Here is a 22,990-nt window from a genome sequence, read left to right as displayed (position 1 = left end):
TACCCACTAGCTGGCTGTGGCCAAACAACGTTATAACTGAACGTTGCGCGACTTTAAACAAGTATGTTCTCTAATAGATCAGCGATGTAATAATGAAACAATGTTAACTGGGACAACATTAAGTGAGGAGTACCTGTACTTTCCTACCTCCTTAAGATAATGTGATCACTGAAGATGAAATGTGCTGTAAAACAGCCAGATCAGACGAGTGGTATGTATTACCAGTAGCATGAAACAGTGAAATAAGCCCTACACTGAAAAGTTCAATACGTCCTAAGGAGATTACTTTCTTCCTTTACACTTCTAAAACCTGCAGGACACTATGATGTGGCTTAGAAGAAATCACTGACTTAAAGACAAAAAAACAGTATCAGTGGTTTAGCATACATCTGAATGGAAACATGTTTAATACTGAGAGAATGTCATTAATTTACTTTTTCTCTTCTATTTTAATACTTCTGCTAAAGTGTGCATAAGAAGACATGCAGGGGGAAAATGATTTGCAACAGCCTTAGGTTGAACTGGTTACTCTTTTGACACATCCTATCTGATTGCATCAGCCATGTCACATTACATTACATTCTAGAAACATGACATAACTAAGATAATCAAACAGCATAGTTATGACCCATCAGTAAGGTAAATTAGAAAATGTAGAAATGTGATATACTTCTAAATGTGTGCTATAAAATGTAATGAGCCCACAAATTTTAAGGGAACTAATTCATATGAAAATGTATATTATCACCAAAAGAGTGAATCAGTGAATATCTGGTACCAGCAAAGAAGTTCTTTTTCTGTGTCCATAAGCAGTGGTTATTTAGGTATTTTTTCTTTAATTCTAGTTGTCTTTAATGAATAAGCATTTCCAGCTAGAATTTGGTAGATATTTAACTTTGGTCATATTTGCTATATTAGAATGTCTTTTAATCAAATTTTCTCTTGGGAGGTCTTTATCCATCACATCTCATTGGCAGAGCCCTAAGAGCTTCTCCTTTTTATTCTGAAGTATCAAATAAGAATCCCTGTTAGGAGAGTTAATACAGGCTAATTCACTATGGTCCCCTACACATGTTTTTTTAAACCATGTACCAGTAATCTATGAAATAAGGATTTGTCATCACCTGGGATATGGACAGACTATTCCAGGTCTAGGTACAGACATTTGGGGAAGTTAGGAGGAGGTTATATTGCATTAAAAATGACCATCCAATCTCACTTATTTTGCCCAGGTGTGAACCTGACATGATCTAAGTGCGAACTGCACAGAAGTTCAGGACAGTTAACGACCCGATCTAAAATAACCCTACCCCTGAGGTACACCTAACTTAGATTGAGTTGGCTGTATTTAGACCAGTCTAACTGACCTGAACTTCTGTACAGTTGCCAGTGCAGCCCCAGGGCTGGGAAAGTCCAGCCACTGGCTTGAGGCTGTGCTTCTCCTATGCTCTTCCTGGCACTGGGATATTTTTAACCCTTAGCCCCCTCACTCCATCCCTATATGGACAACCCCCTAAATCTCCCCTGCTTTCCTCCCCATCATGTTTTATCTTACATTGGGTGGCCATTTTTAACTTGATCTACTTCTCCCTAACCTCCCTGAATGTCTGTTCCCACCCCAAGTAGAATGTGTTTAAAAACATTTTTAAAATGTAGCATTTTAGCCACTGTACACAAATACCCCCCTCCTCCAATTGTTGCCACTGCATAAAGTGACATGTTCTCCAGCTAGGGGGATGGATGTAGCTCTGCTTCCCCCAACTCATAAGTCTTTTTTCCCCACCCCTCACATGTAACATGGGATGCGGAGTAGAACCAATTTTAGTGAGTGCTGTCTTGCCATTCTGCCTCTGCTTTCTCAGAGCACACCCTTCCACCTCTGCTGGGACACCAGTTGAGCAAAGATGTAGGTAGGGATTGGGGGTGGGAAAGCTGGAATGCCATCTCCATAAGGGGCACAAATGAGAAATCAATAAGCTTCAGAACTTATTTTATATTTCATTTTTACTTAGTTTGTTTTAGTATATGATGTATTTACTTATATGTGCCAAACTAAATGGATTGGCATGTCAGTAGTTCACCATTGCTAGCCTAGAAATGAGATATCCTTTCTTTAATAGCTGCATAGATAGAGTGACCATACATCCTAGTTTGGCCAGGACAGGCCCTGATTCTATAGGTCATTCCAGCATCCCAACTGGTTGGTGAAAATGATAACAAAATTCCCAAATTGACACGACCCCAACTGCACTGCCTGGTCCAGCCTGACCCAACTGCTTGGCCTGGTCTTGAACAGTGGTTGGAGGCAGGGGGTGGTTGGGCTGGGCACCACTCCTATATGGGGTAGGGATCAGTAGGGGTGAGGGGAGGGTGCTGCTGTGAGTGTAGACTGCTCGCATGTGTGCATGTGTGTGTGTGGCACTCTGGGCAAATTTGTATTTTGGTGCCCTTTGGTGCCCTCTGGACAGTGACTGACAGTGGGGACAGGCTGGGTTGGGCACTGCTCCTCCTGCCTGGCATGGGGGCAAGCTGGGGAGGGGAGGGCAGTGTCCCAGATATCCTTAAAAATGGTATGGTCAACCTAGACATAGTGGAAATAGCTACCAAGTAAGAGTTCTCCCAACAGTAGCAATTTTAGGTTACAAAAAGGGAGGCTAAGGCGCCCCAGAGTCTAAGTATTGGACTTCTATGGATGCACCTACACATGTAATAAATGCATCTGCATTTTCTGTGACAAAGGCTCCTCTGGGTGCCTTCTGTGCCAAAGGCTCCCTCTAGGCTCCCCTGGGTGCCAGCCCTGGGCTGGCAAGGAGCACAGGGGCTAGTTCTTATCTCCATGAGCAAGAGGAGAGCTGCTGGGCAGCTACATACCAGCTACATGGAGATTGGGACCCCCCCCCGCCACCGCCCGCAAACTCACAAGGTGGGGAGTCAGTGGCCTGGAAGCTGGGGCAGCTCTCCCTGGCCTGTGAAGATCAGCATGGGTCCTGATCTCCATGTGGCTGGGAGGCAGCTTCTGAGGAGCCAGGACAGTTCTCCCAATCACATGGAGATTGGAGCAGCTCTCCCCACCCGCTGTGGACCCCTGCTTCCTAGATTGACTAGGAGTAATTTGCTCCTAGTCAGCATCTACACATATGCTTCAATGCATTAGTTTAATGGGCTGATTTCTAGTACCTGTATCTAGAAACTAGTTTAAACCTGTAACAGAACATAAGTTCAGTGCCCATAAAACAGTTTCAAAATGACTGAAACTGGTTTAAGGTAAACCTGGTTGAGTATAGTATCAGACATAACTGATTTGGGTCAAACCAGTTTATGCAACATCTGTCCCAGACCCCTTCCTGGTTGAAGTTCAAACAGAGTCCTCCAGCACCCCAGATGCTTTGCAGCTGGGCTGTTCTAGGCTGGACTAGGCTGTGCTCTCTGCTCCAAAGAACAGGCTGACTCCACCCCTCTCTTCCCTAGCTAGAACTCTGGGGGAGACTGAAGGCACAGGAAGGTCTGCCTGGCTTCCCTCACTGCTTGAGCAGGGATCCCTTCCTTCCTCCCTCCCATCTCCCACAGAATGGACCCCAGCCCCATGGACCCTAGATATGTGGTATGCTAACTAATACTGAGAGGTGTCTGTGTCTCCAATTTCACTGGGACAGGCAGACAGAACAGTGTCCACCTAGAGCTTTTTGGAGCTAATCAGTTGGGTAGCTGGTAATGTCTCTCCATTCCTTCCTCTGAAAAAGCTGTTTAAGAAGAGCTTGAACTAATGAGAGAGGCTGTTTGTTTTGCTGATGGGCTGATAACACTGTGGTTTTATCAGCCCCTCTGCTGGTTTGCAGCCCTTTCAGGTTTGCAGACAGGGATAGGGAGATTGAAAAGCTCAGTATCACCAACAAATGCATACACTGCACCCCCCGCCCCTTTTGCCTCAGAGTGCTAACTCAGGGCTGGGGTCTGGCAACACTTCAGCCCCTTGAGCAGTGAACAGGGAAAAGCCTGAGACAATTCAGGCCAGGGCTGGGGTTTACAGCCCTCCCTAATCAGAGCATCCTGCTGGGGCCTGGCCGGGCCGTACTCCCCCTCAGCTCAGCATTGTGGAAGGGAAGGGCTGTTCCAGCACCTGGCCTGAGCCACTGCATGCATGTGCCTGCATTTCTGGAATTAAAAGGGAATATCTATCCACCTTCAAATCAGTTCAAGCTTTGCAGGTTAGATTAACCTGCAAAGATTGAATTAATTTAGTCTCAGACTTTTTGAATGTCTGTCCCAAGCTATGTTGGCTAACTATTGTCAGTAAAGTAGCAGGTGCTACAGGCTTGGGGCAATGGCTTTAAGAAAAGAATTCACAAATACTTGATTCTGAGAGAGAGTTAGTGAGAATTTTAGTCAAATCTTAAAACAGTTAAATACATGTACTTTTCCTGCTTGTTGTGTTTTAATTTCTGTATACAGCCCCATCATTTAAATGACGATCTGCTAGTTAATCTGTATTAAGAATTGTATTATTTTCATCACTGAATACAGCAGTTCAGGTAAGGGTGCATGTGGGTATAGGAACATTTCTGAACAGACAGCAAAGGCAGTATGCATTCTTAAATGCCATGAGATTTGGCAGAGGAAAAGGGCTGAGGCTTATGTTGATTTAATCTCCAACATTTTGTTTTTAGAATGGAATTTCGTGATGGCTCTTGGTTTAGGTTTCATTTTTGAGGACTACAGAAACATGTAGTACAGAAAGATAAAGAAACTTAAATCTTCTGGCAGTAGATGCTAGATAGATTCTCTCTTTGCCTAGGCTTTCATGAAGAAAGGATGCTTTGAGAGCTTGTGTTTGTGTGGTGGGGGACTTTTTCCTTCCATTCTTTGAGAGAAACTGGTTTGTTTGTTTGTTTGTTTGTTTGTTTGTTTGTAGTAGAATGCATATTTTTGAAGCATGGAAAAGGCCAGTAGAGATCTGGATGGGAATTTTGTGCTGGGTGTAAATGTATAAAAATAAATAACAGGATCCCTGGCCTCATGGAGTTCCTTTTGTTCTGTGGATGCTTTTGACTTTTTCTTGAATGATTCAGCAATTTTTTGTACCTCAGGCACCTTTTTTAATAAGGTTATTCTTTATCTGCATAATTCTGTTTATGAAAAACTGTTTAGTGACATCTGCTCTGGATTTGTTTTTAATTAACATTAAATGCTCTTTTGTCCTCTCACATTTCTTGGGCTGAAAATAACAGCTTCAGTTGACCTCATCTATGCTATTCAAGATTTAAATACTTTAATTACACCCCTTTTCATTCCATCATCAAAGATTTTTGTCTTGTCTTTCTTTCTTTCATAATGCAATTTCAGCCTCTAATGGCCTTTTTATATATTTTACATAGTCTTAATCTAAGAATCCAATTTGTTTACATTTTAAAGTGCTATAACACCTTGTTTTATAATAAAATTATGGTAATAGAGTTCAGTAGGTGGGCTTCAACAATTTTCATACCCTCAAGGGATTTTACAAACAGAACTGTCTTTATGTGGCATGAATCCTATGTCTGTCCTTATTTCACCTGATGCATGCCAAGGTATTATTTGCCCTGTTGGCTACAGTGTCACACTACTGGCTCATATTCATACTGTGGTTTATTACTACCCTCAAGTCCCTTTCATTCATGGTGCTGGTTAGTTTGGTGTTGCAAAGCCTGTAGGTGTGTAGGGGGGTTTTGTCCCCAAATGGAGCACTTTACATTTACATTTTTGAGACACTAATGTGCACACTAATTCTACTGTGTATTACTGCATTAGCATGGGTTTTTCCTGCCATGCTAATGCACAGTAGAATTAATCTACTGCACCTTTAGCATCTTGTGTAGATGTGCCCAGTTCACTCTCTGATTCCCTGATTCCATCTACTGTAGAACGAGTGGGAGATTTAGTCCTCTGAGCTGTAAAGATCTGGTGGGTTTCTCTGCCTCATATTTTTATGGACATAATGAAACTAGAGATCTAAATAACAGCAGTGAATGGTGAAAATATATTATTTGAAAAGTAGAAAATATAGCCTGAGGAGCAGACTCTTTTGGGGACTCTTCTTTTTACAGTGCCATGATAACTACAATTGTCCTACCTGTTATTTAGTGATTGCTATAAAGGATAGTGTATATTAATATGAATAAGAAAGAGCATATATTCCATATCAGGAGAGACTTGTAATTAGGCAATGAAACAGAGCATTTGCTTATGCCACTACACTAGCCCTCTAGGAAATAAACATTTTGTTAAAATGTGGACAGATATTAGCACACATCTGCAGTAGCTGTGGTGTTTCTCATAATGCATATTGCACACTTAAAGAACTTTAACTGGCTGTGCAGACAAAGAACCAAAAACACATCATTATGAATTCAGGTTTGATGAAGTGTTACTTTAAAATGTAATACAATATAGGTTCGTTATTTCACTCAAATTATTTTCAAATTTCAACGTGAAACAATTATAAAGACTGCATTTTATTACTTCTCTCAGCATAGCTTTTCTTCCCTCGGCTCCCTCCTACAGACAATAATCAAGCAAGCTTAATGGCAATAGGTATAAAGAAAATTAAAGGAAAATAGTAATTTCTGTAGACACCCTTGTCAGCAGCATGCAGTACCTTCATAAGTGTTTGGAAAAAAAACAGGTAGGTGATATGTTTTTCTGTGGAAATGAATTTATTTGGTTTAGCACTGAGTTGTTTTTAGGCTTATGACTTGAGGGTGTTTTATGTTTTAAGAGTGGGTTTTTTGTATTCTTTTATTGTTATTTGACAAAGAAAATATTAATTGTCCAATCAATGCAAATAGTCATACAAAATAAGATATTCAAAGCTTACTTTCAAACAACTATAATTCTCTTCCTAGTTATACCATTCCACCCTCTATTTCAATTAACTTCTTGTGAAAGAAGCCTGATCGGCAGTTGTGGGAACAAAACATATACTACAGGCAATAAAAGTGCAGAGGCTTGTCACCCACTAAAGTGTATCCATCACCCAGGCTCTAAAGTGATCACTTCTGGGATTAACATCTGGGATCAACTTCAGGGATCCAATAACCAAGCCTACCTAATCCTTGACTTCTTTTCTGATACCTCTAACAAAGATACCACTTTATATTGATCAATATCATATCAGATATTATATTATATTAATATGTTTTTACCTTTCATTTTTACAAATTCAAAGTGCTTATTAAAATACCACAATAATAAATAATATATTACAAAAATCCTTTATAATATAACTATTAAACATTAAAGTAAATAGTGGAAAATTATTCTATATTGTATTAGGTTATGATAGAAAGACCTTTTTAGCACATTGTGGGCATGTCTACACGTGCATTAATGCACTGTTGTTATGGCACGTTAAGTTTAGTACCTGTAATAATAGGTCCTAATTCAATGCGCAGCAACTGGTGCTACTGTGCAGTAGTGTCGGCACACAGTGTTTTAGTGATGCTAATGTGCAGTAGACTAATTCTACTGTGCATTAATGCATTAACACAGGTTTTGCTGTTATGCGCGAATGCGCAGTAGAATTAGTCTACTGCGCATTTAGCGTCTTGTGTATGTGTAGTTCTCAGAAGATTAAGTAGCCAAGCTTATCGAATGATAAAACTTGTTTATTCAGAAAACAGTACCCTGCCTGCAATTCTGCTGTTCCATCCTCAATCTCCAGGCAAATCATAATACTCTTAAAGGTATCCACACAGTGTAGATGTGTCCACTGTTTTTTAATCAGGGGTTTATGTTTGACTGTATTGGAGACGCATTCTTTTTCTCTCTGTCTCCAAATATGAAAAATGGAACTATTTTTTTCCAATAAAACATTTTCTATGACATGAAAGGCTGCAGGTAGTATTCCAGATTACATTTGTTATATTCTATGGAACTATGAAGAGCTGATGTGCTATCAGTTCCATTCCTTCCTTGAGGTGCACTTTGCAACTCTCATGAATGTTTACTAAGGGGTGTGGCAGGATAGAGCAGTCTTTATGTCATAGATATCCAGTAGTTTGTGATAGGAACAGCTAAGTGATTTAGCTTTGAATTTTGAATGCCCTTAACTATAAGATGCTGAATACTCAACTCTCACTAAAGTCAATGGAACTTGCAGGCAACTTCACAATCAGAACTTCACCTGTCCTCATTTGTAGAAATGATGAAAGATTGTTATATTAAGCCTTGTTGGTACACATAAGCTATGTAATAGTCAATTTATACTTCATACTTTAGTATCAACTTTTCTTCTCTTTGAGAGTTTACATGCTAATGCTTTCTTTTGAATACGGATTGTTAGTGAAAATCACTTTGTTTCACCATATTCTGATAAGAGTTATATAATATGGACCTGTGTTCCTGAAATAATTAGCATTCTTCACTCCAGCTGAACTCCATGGAAGCTGCAGATAACACTTCAGAAAATCAGGTTCTTTATGTATTGGAAGGTTAGGGAATTTACTTTTTTTCCTCGAAGTCTCCTTGTTTATATATATATTTCCTGGATGTTTATATCGATGAGTTGCTTTAAAATGTTTTTTATCTGTAGAACATACATTGTCTCTGTTCCATAGGCCCTGTTGCTCAGTTATTGCTAACATAATAAATTAGATGCATTTTTTTCATAGCTCATTGGAAAACTATTAGGAAAATCCATCCCAGTTTAAAAGACCCTATAAACATCCATTTTGATGAGTTAAGATACATAGTTGCTTTTACTAAAAAGACACAATTTGGAATGATGTTGTTTTGATTGTTCAACATTGTTGATGTTGTAAATAGGTATGTCAGCATACAAAAGATGGTCCTTGAGGCACTCAATTTTTTTAATAACAAGCAAAATTCTCATTAATGGGCAATCTGAAAATGCAATAACATTAGTTTTTTGGACTATTAAGCACCTAGAGTGTTTATATTTCCAGCAAAGAATGAACTAATGGAAAATAAGATTCTGTCATGCACTGGTACCGCAGCATTGCAACATAATGTATTTCAGACTGATTACAATTCAGCCTTTCAACAGGATTATACATGATCAAAGCTTCTGGATTCAGAATTATGTGACTTAAATGATTGAAAATCATTTTAATATTTAAGTTATTCTTCTTTCTGCTTTCAAATCATAGCTCATTTCTTGTTAATGATGTGGTAAACCAGAAAAACAACTGTTGGTCTATACACCTGCCTAATTATATATGGATGTATTCTGAATGCCATATTCATCCAATATTCAAGAGATTTTAGCCATGGTTTTGAATTATTAGCAGGATTAATAATGTCAATGAAAAAAAATAAGTTTTTAAAAGAAAACATATTTCTATTTCTTTTTTTGCTGCCTATGCACTACACTACTGCTAATTTATAGGGTGAAAGAAAGCAAAGCTCATTAAAGTGAAGTTTTGTTCAGATGTAGGCAAGACTTCAGCCTTCTCAAGAAGCTTCTACTGTGAGATGGGGCTTAAGCTATTCTGTGGTAAATTTGACTTTCACTACTTATTCTCTTATTCTCTACATAGAGTGACATCTCTGAAAGATTTAAGTGTAATTGTTCAGAATGTTTGCAATGTGGACTAATCATTGCTATCAGCTCATCTTAAGCTGTCAAATGCATTTTACTTAGGACCCTTTAAAATATTACCTAAATTATTTTAAGGCACTAAAATTAGTCCTGGATTCCTATATATATTCAGACAGTGCCCATTTCAAATCAAGTTTCCCCAGAGTTTCTACTTATTCTTATTTCATTAAAGTTACTTTTAAGGAGGTTCTAAATTAGAAAAATAATTTTAAAGAGGATTTGGCACAATCATGTATTGTGTGTTACAGAGAAAATATTAATAATAAAGAACTTTTCCCTTTTACTGGTCAACTGAGCCATCTTAGCTTCTTTAATAACTAAATCCTATTTCACCTTTATATGCCTAACTGGCACTAACTAGTTGTGTAACTGCCATTTTTGGCATTTATGCAGAGCCTGGGTTCTGTTTGAACTTGCGTAGTAGGGGCATGTGAAGTGGGCTATATTCGATTTGGATTTGGATTTGGCCTGAATTGTGGGACAGCGATTTGATTAATTGATTTGGATCACTGCCCTGATTCAATTTGGCCAAATCTGAATCTGAAGATTTGATGCTGACTTGGAGAATCAGCAATTAGGCCACAGACACAGCTTCAAATGTTTTTTTCTACATACCTCGAGGTACCAGGTGCAGCTCATGAACACTGAGATAGTGGGATGGATGAAGCATCCCACAGAGGGGCAGGGGGGGGGGGGGGGCAGGCCTGCATGCTTGGCGGTGGACCCAGAAGTAGACTGCCTGGCAGTAGCCACTGATGAAGTCTTTGTGGGCCCTGATGGTGCATAGCTGGTGAACCTCCTCCTTGAGCTCCCACACCTGGCCCTCCAGAGACTCCACTAGGGAGCACACCCCACAAGTGAGGGTGCTCCCACGTCCAGCTGCCTGTAGCTGTGCCAGGCAGCCCTAACAGCCTGGGACCAAGATCTCTGTCTGGGTGGGGGCCGGAGCCACGGGCTTTGTCTGGGTGGAGATCTCAGTGGTGCTGGGAAGTCTGTGGGCATGATGAATTCACGCCTCTACCTGGTTCCAGCAGCTCCTTGTTGGGCTTCTGGCCTCTGGCCTCAGGCTCCTTGTTCAGACTAGTGCTCTGGGTGCCTTCTGCGTGAACTCCCATACAAACTGCCACACCCAAGTAGAGCCATGCCTGTTTGCATGATCTGTTCACATGGCCCCAGTCACAGGGCTCCCTGGGGGCCTCAGTTAAATAGGGACCTGGGGGGAGCATTCCCCTCCCAGGCTCCACTCAGCTGGCACATCCCACCTGGTGCGGCCCCACACACACACACACACACACACACACACACACACACCCCACCCTCCCTGCACTAGCCCACTCTCTCCTGGCCCTGGTTCACTTACCTCCTGGCTCTACACTGGGGGTCAATGGAGTCTGGGTACAGGTCCAGGTCTTCAGCTCTTGGAGGCACAATGGGTATTAACCTGTGCATCTCCTCCTGGAGCAGGTGCAAACTGAAAGTAACTTTTAGTTGGGCCTAGTTAAAAAAGTGCGGGGACATTCCACAGAGTATCATGAGATCTTGTGAGAGCTTGCAAAACTGCATGGGATGACATGGGGCCTGGCTGCCCTGCAGGGGATCCAGTGAGTACCTACCCTTTCTCGTCCATGGGGGCCTCAGCTAAGTAGAGACCGGGGTGGGGGGGCATTCCCCTCCCAGGTTCCACTCAGCCACCATGTCCCACCTGGCACGGCCCCACATACATGCACGCATACACACACATTCTCGCAGCACCCTCCGAGTGCCCCTGCGCTTACCCACACTCTCCTGGCTCTGGTTCACCTACCTCCTGGCTCTACACTGAGCAGTCAATGTAGTCTGGGTCCAGGTCTGGGTCTTCAGCTGCTGGGGGCACAATGGGCATTAACCTGTGCATCTCCTCTGGGAGCAGGCCCAAACTGAAAGTAACTTTCAGTTGGGCCTAGTTTAAAAAGTGTGGGGACATTCTGCGAAGTCTTGTGGGATCTCGCAAAAGCTTTTGAAACCATGTGGGTCAACATGGGGACTAGATGCCCTGAGGGGGAACTAGTGTGCTCCCTCTTCCTTTTCCTTCCCTGGGGGCCTGAGCTAAGTAGGGACCTGCGGCGGGGAGTGTGTTCCCTTCTCAGGCTCCACTCAGCCAGCATGTCCTGCCTGGCACAGCCCCACGCACATGCATGTACACAGAAACATTTATGCAGCATCCTCTGAATGCCCCTGCACTTGCCCACCTTCTCCTGGCCCTGGTTCACTTACATCCTGGCTCTATGCTGGGGGGTCATAGTTTCATAGTGTTTAGGGTCAGAAGGGACCTAAACAGATCATCAGGTCTGACCCCCCGCCCCGGGCAGGAATGAGTGCCGGGGTCATAACACCTCAGCCAAATATCTGTTCAGCCTCCTCTTGAAGACCCCGAAGGTAGGAGAGAGCACCCCCCCCCCCCTTAGGAGTCCATTTCAGAGCCTGGCAGCCCTAATTGTAAAGTAGTGTCTCCTGATATCCAGCCTGAACCTTCTCTCTAACAATTTGTGGCCATTATTCCTAGTAACCCCTGGTGGTGCCCAGGGGAACAGAGCCTCACACAATTTCTGCTGGTCCCCCCTGGTGAATTTGTAAATGGCCACCAGATTCCCCCTCAGTCTTCTCTTGTGGAGGCTGAATAGATTCAGGCCCTTTAGCCTCTCTTCGTAGGGTCTGCCCCACTGCTCCTTGACCATGTGAGTGGCTCTCCTCTGGACTCCCTCAATGCTAGCCACATCCCTCTTGAAGTGTGGTGCCCAGAACTGGACACAGTGCTCCAACTGTGGCCTGACCAATGCCACATAGAGGGGAAGGATCACCCTCCCTGGACCTGCTTGTGATGCATCTGTAGATGCATGACAAGGTACCATTAGCCTTACTGACCACTTCCTCACATTGGTGGCTCATGTTCATCCTGTAGTCAACAGTGACTCCAAGATCTCTTTCTGCTGCTGTGTTGACAAGAAGGGTATTCCCCAGCCTATAGGTGTGTTGCTGGTTCCTTCTCCCTAGATGCAGCACCTTGCACTTGTCTGCACTGAATTCCATCCTATTCTCATCCGCCCACCTTTGTAACCTGTCTAGATCTAGCTGGATTCTGTCCCTTCCCTCCAGTGTGCCCACCACGCCCCACATCTTGGTGTCATCAGGGAATTTGGACAGTGTGCTTTCCACATCCACATCCAAATCGCTGATGAAGATGTTGAACAGTACAGGCCCCAGGACCAAGCCCTGGGAGACTCCACTGCCCATATCCTTCCAGGTTAAAAATGACCCATCCACCACCACACTCTGGGTATGGCCATCTAGCCAATTTGCAACCCATCTGACTGTAGGCATCAAGGCTGCAGTCACCTAGTTTTTTTAAGAGAATGTGGTGGGAAACAGTGTTAAAGGCCTTCTTAAAGTCCAGGAAGATGACATCCATCTCGAAGCCCTCATCCAGGGACTTTGTGACCTGATCATAAAAGGAAACCAGGTTAATCAGGCAGGATCTGACCTCAGTGAACCCATGTTAGTTGTCCCTGAGCATTACCTCTCCTGCTGGGCCCTTGTAGATGTGCTCCTTGATAATTTTCTCAAAGGTCTTTCCAAGGACCAAGGTGAGACTAACTGGCTTATAGTTACCTGGGTCCTCCTTTCTCCCCTTCTTGTAAATGGGGACCACATTGGCCCTTGTCCAGTCCTCTGGTACCTGGCCAGAGCCTCATGAGCACTCATAAAGCCATGCTACGGACCCCACTATGACCCCCGCCAATTCCCTCTGCACCCTTGGGTGGAGAACATCTGGACCTACTGGTGTAAACATGTCCAGCCCCTCCAAAAGTGCCCTAAATAGGTTATCCCTGACCCTAGGCATGGCAGTGCCTCGCCTGGGTCTGTCCATAATCCTATTGGGGAAATGTCCCGGTCCCTGTTCAGGAATATGGGGACAAAGAATTTGTTAAAGTGGTCAGTTTTTTTGTTTGCTGCAATCACCAGATTGCCAAGCCTGTCCTGTAGGGGCCCCACAGTACCCGGTGCCGCCTTCTCACTCCCTATGTATCTGAAAAAGGACTAATCGTGGTCGTTAGCCCTAGTTCCATTGAGTCTGGGATCAGGTTTGGGTCTTTGGGTCCTGGGGCACAATGGGCGTTAACCTGTGCCTATCCTCTTGTAGCAGGCCCAAACTTAGATCAGGTCATCCATTTTTAGATTGATCTAACCTTCCTGGAACTTCTGTACAGTTTGCACTTAGATCAAGCTAACTAGGGATCTAAGTGTAAGGTCTGCACTTGGGTGAACTGAATTAGAATAGGTGGCCATTTTTAACATGATCTAACCTTCCCTTAGCCTTCCTGATGTCTGTATGCATACAGACAAGGACTCTTCCACCTTTCAGCCCCAAAGCCCAGTAGCTAGGCATTAGCCGACATGGTGAGAAACCCAGATTCTATGTTCTCTTCATCCAAAGGGGGTTTGAATCTGCATCTTCCATTACCCAGCTGTGCTTTTACCAGACTATGGGCAAGATATCACCCAGAGCACTTACCAGCTTTCTTTTTGAAGCTGGCCTGGGCAGCCAGAAAGGGGAGACAGAAAGGGCATAAAGGAGAAGAGAAAGTTAGAAGGAAGGCATTTCAGTTAGGTAGATGCTGCCCTGAATGGTAGAGGGCCTCCAATTGTGATCTCTGCCCTTAATGGCTTTTCTGCACTTGTTTTGTTTACTATTCTTTGAATAAAATGCACAAACTGCAGCAAGATCCTCTTCCCTCTAAGGCAGCATACATGTCACTGAATGCCCTACCTCTAGCTTGCTTTGTTCCTTTTGATGTCTTGTATCTATTCCCCATGGCTTCCCAAGGGGTCAGCTTCAAGAAGAGATCTGGGGGAAATGTCTAGCCCTTGGCCTGGTAGGAAATGAGAGACACAAGTTCTACTTCTTCTTAGTGTGGGGGTCCTAGAACCTGAATCTTCCACTCCCTGGATAGGATCCCTAACTATTTGGATAAAATGTGGGAAGGTCTTTATCTTCCCTCTTACTTTAGGCAGGTATGCATGTACCAGGATGATTGTATTTCCCCAGAGGTGGAAACAGAATCCAAAATGATCACTTGAATGATCATATAAATATGACTTAGGTATGTAAAAGTGATATAGGATTTGGTCCAAAGTCTACTGCTAGATGGAAACTGCTAGCTTCAGATCTCTATTTGATATCGCTATAGCAAGGGTTTAATAGATGGGGATGTCCTGAAGACCCTGGCTGTAGTCACCTGACATGAAGGCAAATGTGCCTGTCACATGACAGGGATTAGAATCCTTTTATTTCAGTGGCAACCCTTACAGTCCTGTTACACTTTTCTAATCATAATAGACCATTAATGGCTTGCTACTATTTGAACTTTATCCATTCAAATATTTGTGCCCACTCCAGCTATGCAGATAATTCATTCTGGGTTCAAGAGATTTCATCTGGAAATTCCCCCAGTCTGAGAATCCTTTAACATAGTGGAGGCAGCTCTGAATAACTAGATAGAACAATTAAACAACTAAAACAATTCTGCAATCTGAGATTTTACTGATGCCAAAGTAGAACTGAAGAAAATTTTTTCACCTCCATCACTGCTGCAGCACAAATCTGTAAAATATTTGTATTGCAGCCAGTCTGATCTAAAGTGAAACTTCTGCCTATAGCACTTTTGTTTTCTCATTGTTTGCATCTATTCTGGTCATCTGTTAAATCATAGTAACCTGTAAGAGCAAAATTGTTGGAGGGAGAGTTCAGGGAAGAAAAAGGCATTGTAAGGTTTTACTGAACCAACACTACACTGGTTTGTCAGTTTTATCTGGGAATAAATGGAAGTGAACTTCACCCACTGTGAATACTTGCTATTTATAGGATTGTGTCTTCACTTATCACTCCACAGATTAAGAAATATTCAGTAAAACCAGTTCAATTATCTGACTTTCCTCAATGTCACAAAATCTGTACATACGGTTTAACACAATTGGAAGACATGGCTTAGGAGAGGCTTAGCACCAAACTGTAATGGGAATTTGCTCTAAGTTGTGTTCCTAAGAAATCACATACTGGAACTATATAACAACTTTCACTTAATTAAGGAGCCAACAACACTGTCAGACAAATATGAAAAACAAAATAAATGGTTTAGCTAACTCTCATTAAAAATTACTTCTTTTTTGGGGGGGGTTAGAGATTAAGCTGTTTCATAAATTATATGTGACCCCCGCTAAAAATATTGTATGAATAACGAATGGCTATTTTGGTGACAGATATGTGAAGAGAATGGTACATATAGTAGCCTGCAGTATGGACCTACATCATTCTCTTTAGGATGGGTATCAAAGCATTTTATCTCAAGAATGTAGAATTTACTGGTAACAAGTAAGAATGGTTCAGCATCTTTTTGGTCAAGAAATTACAACTTTTGCTCTTAAAGAGTAAATAGCTAATGTCTAGAAATTAACACTTCCAAGCTATTGGCTGGTTCAGAAGATAACAAATGGTGGAGAGCATCTTCCTAATGTTCTTTCCTTGTTCTTTAATCTTTCTTCTGAAGAAAACTTTTGTGAAAATTCCTGGATGATTAGCCTTTGAAAGAGATACCTTGGAGAAAAGCTCTGTAGCTCAGGCAGGGGCAGCAAAAGCTTCTATGTACTGATGTGTCTCAGTCCATTCCTGGAGGGACAACATCCTTATCTTCATACTCATTTTCCTTAGCTTCTCTGCTGAGACTGGCACAATGAGGGCTTATTAGCATTGCTTTTTGAGAATAGTATTACAGTGTGGACATGAGTAAATACCTGGCCCTAGAGAAGTTAATGGGAATTTTGTCTTTTACTTTAATGGACCCAGGATTAAAACTATGCTTACTGGATTTAGGCTGTTATTTGGAGAGATAAAGGTATCATACCCAACTAGTCAACAAACTTAGTTGCCATTCAGTGGAGTTAAACCAAGGTAAAATGCATGCCCTTTAAAAATATTCCTCTGATGTTGTTTATTTTAAAATTCTCATCTTGGAATACCCTCACAAAATACCAATTTTTTTCCTCGAATGTCCCAAGATTCCCATAATATTATTTACTATGCCAATACAATATAAGTAACATAAGGTAGGATCTCCAGTGTAAAACATCATGAAATAATATTAAGCAGACGTATTTCTGTTCATTGTATACCAACAGTGCTGCTTAAAATAAGAGATTACAGCTGCAGTGTGTTTCATGTTTTTCTTCTTTTTTTTTCCTTTCAACAGTCTTTTACGTTAGACAGTTAATACCATATTATATGGCATATATGTGTTAAACTTATTTAAAAATCAAATGTACATACATTTTGAAGATAGTCTGTGGGAGCACTACGTATTGCACTATAATGTGATTCTCTTTGTGATGTTGGTTACTAGTCTGATTTTTCACTGATTAATCTATCATTGTGTCTTTTCTTCTACTTCTCAGTTTACCATTAAACTCCAATTAAACCAGTTTACTTGTATCTTGGTATCAGTGCACTGGGTGTGCCTGCTCCTTTAAGGGAGCTAGAAGCCTGTGAGGCTGCTTCCAGGTAGGAAAGGGAACTAATGAGTCACCTGCCTGGAAGAGGGGTCAGGCTGGAGCTATATAAACCCAGAGCCTGAGCGGGTCAGGAGAGTCTCTGCCTGGCAGTTGCAGGGAAAGGAGCTCCTGCCCTGGAGAGCCACCCAGGGACACTTGTCTGGGCTGCCTGCTTTGCTGCCTACAGGAATAGTGAGGCTCAGGGAGCTCACCACCAATGTTCCCTCTAAGGCTTAGCGATCCGTGAGCATGCTGCTTCGGTCCATGAGCGTGCCACTTCGGTCCGTTTCCAAATTGGTCTTGCCTACCCCTTTCAGTGTGCTGAACAAATTATTCTCACAACATTATTTGGGAGAAAAGAGTCTTGAAATACTAAACTATATATATTTTATTTTAAATTTTAAACCCTACCAAAACAGAAAAGTTTATGTATAATTCTCTACCTGAGGAGAGCATGCAGAAGAGAATGAATTTCATGTGACAGACAGAAATCACATAATATAATATACTCTGTAAAGCTCTCAGGTACTGCAAAACACTAAAGGTATGCCTGGTCTGCCCTATCGGGCAGATTTCATCATTCTTTCAAAAATGATCAACACTGCTTCCGTGCATCCGCAGCCTTTGAAAGTGGCATGGAGCCTTGTGCATCCTGCCACTGGGCAGACCAGGTGCCCAGCTCCGCCCCGGCCCCAGCCCCTGTCCCCACCCCTGCCTCACCTCAGGGAGGAGCCACTGCCTGCCCCGTGCTGTTCTCTCCCCCTGCAGGGATGCCGGCATGGTGAGGAGTGGAGCGCAGCTGAGCGGTAACTTACCGCCGGCCCCAGTGCCTCCACCATGCTCTGGGTTTCTAGGAAGCCGCAGCCCAGCTCCTCTCTGGGTGGATGCATAACCTTAACAAGTTAGTGGTCAGCAAGATTTTTTTCTGTGTGCGGCTGCGCATGTACACAGCTTAGAGGGAACATTGCTCACCAGTTACCCAGGCTAGGAGGCAGGTTGTACCAGGGAGTGAAGCTTTGCCCTCTTAAAAGGGCAGAGGGCTGTTTCCATTGTTATTGTTATGTTATAGCCCAGGGGCTTATGTTTATGTTACTGTTTAGACTGGTAGTTTGAGTTGGGACTAAAATGAGTGGTTGTGAAGGTCCTATTAGTGCCTGTGGGGCACGCAATAGTCTTGATCCCTGCCAGGGGCAGGCTCAAGGCCTGAGCAGCTGTCAAACTTTAAGTGGGCTGAGTGTAAGGACACAGGGGCCAGACAGAAGAGGCAAGGGGTCCAGCAGACAGAGGGAGCCAGGAACCTGGTGCCTGAAAGGGCCAAACATCAGATGGTAACACCCATGAGTGGGTTTAAGGAGCCATGCAAGAAGCCTCTAAAGAGATCAGTGCCTGCCAGGGACACAGGCAGGCTGAGAGGGCCTGCTGGTCTGGGGTGCAGGATTATTACTAAGGGGACTCCAGGGGAGCCCAGTGAGGATCAACACAGACTCAGGGTCATATAGAGCCTACAGGCAGTCTCCCTTTTAGGACCTTTATTAAAATCAAGGTGTAGCAGATGAGATCCAGGGGAAGGGCTGGAGTCGAGCCTGAGCCAGGAAGGGGCTGCACAGCCACTAGGGACCTTGCTACAGTTTCAATGACTTCTACATATAGTACATAGACACTGACTCCATGGCTGAGAAACTAGAGGGTGCTCAGCATCCATGAGCCATGTCAGGCAAGCTGGGTTGAAATAATGAGCTGTCTCTCTAGGCATGTATGGGGCTAGGCATGGGAATGCAAAAAAGAAACCCCAAAACAAAACTAAAAAAACCAGTACCCACTGGCACCTATGGTATAGGATATGATTTAACAGAGGTGCCAGACAATATTAAGGAAAGGCTTTATGTTGAACTGGTATGGAATTTTTCCCCCAAGTTGTGTAAACAGGAAATCACACACTGGGACTGTACAATACCTTCGCTTAATTAAGGAGCTACTACACTCTCAAGCAAATTTGACAAAAATAACATTTACAGCATACACCCATTTAACAAGCATGTACACCACTTTTTTCTATTACATCATAGCTAATTACTAGTTTAATTGCTAAGAAGAGAAACCCTTCATTTTCAGTTCTTGCAAATTTGTTTAGACAACAAGTCAGGCAGTGGGGAATGAAAAATCATTTAATACAGTTTGTAATGAAAATTTAAATTTACCAGAATACGATCCCAAGACTTTTCCTTTGTGTTGACTCAAAAGTCAATTTGCTTTGTAGTAAACTGTTGTATATCCATGCCCAAACTGAACCTAAAAGAGGGAAAAGGCTGGCAAAAGATGAACAGAAGTTAGTGGGTATAGTAGGAATGTAGCATCCCAGTGGCTAGAAGAGATTCAAGAAACATCTTTACCCTGCCAGACCATCTTCAGGTCTGCAAAGAAATATAAACTCTTCTTTCTATAAGGAAAAGAGGAACTGACACTTCCTTGTTCCCAAAATTCTTGTTCCCTGCCAAATTTCAGTGCATACTGATAGAAAACTTTGTCCAACAAAGAGGGCAGCAAGTAGTATCATAAATGAGGAACCACAACTATTATCTGACAGCTTGTGTGCTCTAATATTAATCAACACTTTACTATTCCTCTCTTTCCAGACTATTCACCTTGGCTTATGGATGAAAATGTACTAAGGAAGAAAACTGATGAATAATTGCTTACAGCCTGCAAAACCACTAACAGGGCATTCAGATCTTCAAGTCATCAATCAATAGTAATTGAATGATGATAAAGGTTGAATGTTTTATCTGGTACAGATTGAATGTGTGGTATTTTTGCACAATATCTTTTTATGTACCAGGAATGTTTTGTAGTATTTCCATTTAGACGCTACCAACATAGATTTAATTGTGCCAGGTTTTTTTTTACTACAGCATATTTTCCTGCTGGGTTTGTTATTGTTCAGACAGAGTTTATCAGAGGGTTGATGACCTGAAGTATTATGGATCCCAATGGCAAGGGAGGGTATTTAAAAAGTCATGTTGGAGTACAGCACAAACTAGAGAAAAGGAGTAGAAGAAACCTATTTCTCTTATTGAAGTTACTGACAGGCCTATTAGGATAGCTGGTATAATAAAAGCCAGATAAATTTGCACCTTTCAGACTAACTAAATCAGAGATGTATAGCATGATTTTTTTGTGAGCCTAAGCTCACTAAATCAGATGCTGTGAAAGGACATGTGCAGATAAGTGTATGAAATAGAGAGAGAGATTTGAATAAAAAAAGCAGGGAAGGGGTGGGGAGTCAAGGGAGAGGGAGTAGAGGGGAAGTGCTGGGAGACGCAAACAAGTAATGAATCTATAGGGACAAAGGAGTCACAAAAGCTAATCTATGTAACTGGATAAGAATCCATAGTCCCTATTTAAATCACAGTCCAGTCTGTGGATGATTTCTTATTTGTGTTCAAGTTCATAACATCAAAGATCACTTTTAGCTAGAGAAGTAGTGCATACTCTGTTTGCTTTTTCATGTTAGTGTGATTCTCCTTTCATACAGTTTCCACATAATATTAAAAAAATCACTTGAACTTATGATACAGTACAGCTAAGAGTTCTTATTGCTAGCTTCTATCTTGACTACCATAGAAGGTTGCTCATTATTTGAAAGGAACTTTTTCATATAAATTTGATCTACGATAGTGAATTGCTTTTGGTTGACAGGACGGCTAGTGACGTTAGCACAAACATTTTCTTTGAATTTTTTCCTTTCTTTTTTACTACTTATTTTAATGAGGGGTCTGCTCAATTATCTAACCCTTCTACTTAAATTTCAGAGAAGAAACAGTTCAGTTCTTAAGGCATATATCATGATTTATTATTGGTACAGCAGTTGTGGAGATTGATGGAGTGTACACTAGCTGTGCTTTGCTATATTTCACAGCGTAATATTTTGCTTTTTGAACATTTTGGGACAATAGGGCATTTATACATGAGCTCTGGGAGTGAAAGGATCTGCTCTAATTAAAGCACCCAGAGTGTCACATGTATCAGCATCTCCATGCTTCAATATGGTAGTGGAGGTGCTTTAACTAAAACTTGTTCAACAAGCCATTTTTTCAAGCACGGGGATACTGATACACATGATGCTGGAGTCTGCTGGAGCATGGTAATTACCATGCTCCAACAGATTCTATTAATTGATTAATAGAGTCTGCTTCGATCAGCCTTGCTGCATGTATATAGGCACCCACAGATTCTTCTCTTGTGGTTCCATTGTAAACAAGAGATTACATCTATAGAGAATCATTTTGGACAAAATCCTGAAATCTTTGCTTCGTTCTGGGGTGTAATGGTCAATCTTTCAGATAAAATGTGAAATCTTTGAGAGAGATTTATGAAATTTACAGTTAGGACCATTAGAACAACTAGTCATCTCCGATGTGACAGTGGTTATGTGTATGTGAGATGCTGCCTGTGCAGTCATTTAGTACTTGTATTAACAAGTACTAAATGACTGCGTAGTAACTGGAGTTACTGTGGAGTCACACTGAGGAATAGCTGTTTTGTGATGCTGACTGTGCAGTAGCTCATGACTTACTGTGCAGTAGCTACTGCTGTAGCAAGGGAGGGCGAGTGGGGTCACCGCCCCAGGCACTTAAGGGAATAGGAGGCAATAGGCACTGCCTAGCTGGGGCAGGGGGTGGGACAGAGCCATGAGCAGCTAGTTTGTGGAGGGTTCAGAGACAGGGGAAGGACAGCACCCGCCACTACGGGCACTCCTGGGCAAGCATGGGGGGGCATTTGACCCCCAGATCTTTGTGTGGGGTGAGGGTGGGCTGCCAGTGCAGGCTTTGCCTTGGGCACCAGACTTTGTTGTTATGGCACTAGCAGTAGCATCTTGTTATGCTTCCTGCGCATGACTCTACTGTGCAGTAGTCACGAACACATGTAGACATGGTCAGTGACCATTCAATTTTGCCTAAGCTGTACCTTCGTGAAAATTTTGATTTGAAAACATAAAGAAATGGAAAATTCACTGTCTTAGCAGTTTGTTCCAACAGTTACTCACAGTCACTGATTAATGTCTAAAAAATGCCTAACGCCTAGTGTGAATTTATTTGATTTTGGTTTCCAAAATGTTATTGTCACACCCAATAAAAAGAAACATGATTTTATGTAGAAATCTGGAAATTAGGAAAATGATATTAAAAACACTACTGGTAAAAATCAGTAGATTAAAAAAGGCACTGAAGAAACTGACAGTAAAAGAGATTTGAGATTTGTCTAAATCACTTTTTGAACCTTGGGAATTATAGGAAAAAACACACTCATTTATTTGGACAAACAAATCCATGCATTTCTGGACTGCTCCAGATGCATCTAATTAAGAAGACACAAATTGGGCATCTTCAGAGTGGAATGTATTTGTACTACAGCTATAGTTCTGTCATCAGTTCAAAAAAAGAAGATTGAGGATTAAATGAGCATTTTTTTTACAATTATACAAAGTTAAAGCACCATACAAGTATACCACGATTATATAAAGTTAAACGCCAGAGGATGGCATAATCAAAATTGCTAGTTTATCTGATCTTTAATAGAAAATTTGGTTATAATTAGGTGACTGGAAATAAAATATAGAAAAAGTAAAAAAATAATTTGCAAACCTCATTTTCTGTCCCTTTCTGATATTTTTTTATCTTTGGCTTTAAACAATTAAGAGTGTAAGGGCAGAATTCTGTTGCCCTTTAGAGGCCTAAATTGCATTTACCCAGCTATTAAAGTGGTTTTTTGGACCCTTATGCATGGTTTGCAATTCCACCACTCATGCAGTGTAGACAC

This window comes from Alligator mississippiensis, chromosome 4, assembly GCF_030867095.1.
Source record: "Alligator mississippiensis isolate rAllMis1 chromosome 4, rAllMis1, whole genome shotgun sequence".
NCBI classification, from domain to species: Eukaryota; Metazoa; Chordata; order Crocodylia; family Alligatoridae; genus Alligator; species Alligator mississippiensis.
The sequence above is the reverse complement of the archived record's forward strand: the minus strand, read 5'-3'. Positions refer to the sequence as shown.